We start from the raw sequence: 2,978 nt of genomic DNA on the forward strand, positions 1-2,978 counted from the left end.
ATTCACACTTTGACTCTTGATTTGATCTATTCACATCTAGTAATTACTTTGAAAATTTAACAATGAGGTGAATAAAACAACTTGTTTTAAATTGTCATAAAGTCATAAAGTGTCATAAAGTCAGTTATTTTTAATTCATTGACATTTCAGAAAGAAATTTATTAAAAGTTTTTTGTGTCATAAACAAAGCATTTTAAATTTGTTTTTTTCCAAGATACACTTTGGACATCTTGAGTATATAAGAAGTTGAAGGAAATGTTCTTAAAACAAATCCATGGTCGCTGCAAGGAGACATGTTAATGATTTAGGAGGCGTCAGAGAATCTCATCCTCATTATCCAACACTGACGTTTCTTGTGTCCTTGTGTGGAGAAGAGCGCAGATCAACATTAGATGACACACAAGTAAGCTTTCTTTTTCTTTTCTTTTCTTTTTTTTTTGCTGCGCCACAAGGCTTGTGGGATCTTAGTTCTGACCAGGGATCAAACCCATGCCCCCTGCAATGGAAGCACGGAATCCTAACCACTTGACCTCCAGGGAATTCCCCCAGTAAGCTTTCATATGTAGGATATGTCAATATTCCCTGTTATTCTATACTATTCCCAATATTATTCTATACTAAAATTCACCTTTATCATGTTGAAATCTTGAAGAACATTCTCTTCAGCTTGCACTGTGAAAGCCATTCTTTGATTCCTCCTATATTTTATAGAACTATAATATACTAGAGGCTTCTAAGGGCAGGCTCCAAATCCCTGAACTCTGTGTCATTTGCAAACAGTGCACATATTGAGAACTCCTGAATGCATGAAGGGTTCTACATATATTAAAGTGTCCAGGATGACTCATGTTTAATAGAACTGCCACAGCAACTGTTCCACAGTCTTTCTCAAAACATGAGGAAGCAAATCAAGATGATGTCATAGAGGATCAAGTCCAGAGGTGTGCCACTGACTGCCTGGGCTTTGGCTTCCTGTCTGTTTATGCGGCTCGTGTAAAAGAAAAGCGGTCAGAGAAGAAGACTATTTGTTGTTACAAGGACGAAACATCAAATATGTCTTAGGTGATCTATTTCATCGTAACGTTGTAAGGCTGCTGACACGGCCCCAGACAGCTAATAGACAGAGCTGTCAGCAGCTAGTCCCTGGGTCCTGATGAGACACAGGCCTTTGCAAATGCTGTTAGCTTTGACTGGAATGCTAGCATTCTCCTCACTCTCACCCCCACTCCCACAATAAACTTATATACACAATCATCTACTCTTCAGCTAACTAGGCCAAGTCATCCTTCCCAGATATCATTTCTCCTAGGAAGCCTTGCTGAATCTCCTAAGTCTAGGCTACATTCCCGCACTCGGTAAATCTCAAGTTACCATGTCTTTTCCTTAGTACCATGCCACTTATCACAATGCATTGTAATCGTCTGCTTCTCATCTGTATCTATCTATCTATCGTCTGCTTCTCACTGTAAACTGTTTAGAAGAATTGTCTTTTTTGTTTTTGCATTCCTAAGGCCTATCATAGTTCTTGGGATATAATAGGTAACACATAGTAATACATAATAGGTAATAGGTGTTGAATGAATGTATGAATGAATGACTTGCACATTCAGAACACCATCATGGCCATTCTTGAAGGATAAAGCTGATTTTCAGAGGTGGTCTAAGCAAACTTGCACAGAGTGAAGTAGAAATCCAGATGTCAATTTAGTAATTTGCAGTGAGAAATATGACTGCTGATATGCCTGGTTATAGGACTCTTTCTGGCCTGTACTGACCTTGGACAACTAAAGAAACCAAATTCTAATTAGAAAGTGGCAATGGCATTAGACTGAATGAAATAGACATACCTTTTTTTTCAATAATGATGTGTCAGCTACCAGAATAAATGAGATGGACTCCTTGGGCCAGAGAAAATCCTTCCTGGAAATGTGTTCCAATGGACAGAGCCAACTTTAGCCTTCTTAAACCACCCTTCTGAAAGGCATGTTGGTCTTTCAGTTTATTGAAACAGTCAATGTTTGTAGATCTATGAGTCATTTGAACTTTTAGAGTTATTTCATGTCTACTCTGCTCTTAATTATAAACTTAGAGGTCAATTTATTTCTAACTTCTCTTACACTATGATATCATTAGTATTTCAGTTTATCAAGAAATTAATTTCCATTTAAAAAGCACTTGTTTAGCATCTACTGTATGCCTAGTGCTATGCTAGCCATGATATATAATAGTGATTAAATTCATGGGCTTTGAGTCAAAGAGACCAAGGTTTGGATCCTACTTCTATCAAATAAAAATGTTACCTTCTAACAAGTCATCTGAACCTTTGACTTCCTCATCTGTTATGTGGAGATGATAACACTCACTTTACAGGGTTTTATGAAGATGAAATGACATGAAATCTAATAAGTACTTAGAGTATAAACTCTCAATACATGTTATTTAAAATATATGATAATATTTACAGCTCAAAGGTACTCTTTCCAATGAGAGGCACTTCTTACTGTAAAGGAAAAGGAAACCTAGCCTAATAGTTTCAGTTTTTTAGCATGGGAAATACTTAATGGATTTCTAATCTTATCTCAGGACCTATATACAATGATAAATAATATTGTTTACTGAGAACATCCAACGAATATAAAATTGTTCTAGGAATTAAGGGTGATGAACAGATAGAGAGAATACATCCCTGCCCCTGTTCTCACAAATTACCCATGTTGGTTATGGTTAATTCTCATTCCTGGTATCTTTTCAAGTATCTCTTTCACTTAGCTTTGGTAATCATATTAACCTAGTCACTATACAGGTTTCTTATGAGAAAAAAATATTCTAAAAATTTATGTAAGTCAGAGGGCAGACAGCAGAAGCAAGAAGAACTACAACCCTGCAGCCTGTGGGGAAAAAATCACATTCACAGAAAGATAGACAAGATGAAAAGGCAGAGAGCTATGTAACAGATGAAGGAACAAGATCACACCGAA

Source organism: Physeter macrocephalus, chromosome 7, assembly GCF_002837175.3.
Source record: "Physeter macrocephalus isolate SW-GA chromosome 7, ASM283717v5, whole genome shotgun sequence".
Classification (NCBI taxonomy): domain Eukaryota; kingdom Metazoa; phylum Chordata; class Mammalia; order Artiodactyla; family Physeteridae; genus Physeter; species Physeter macrocephalus.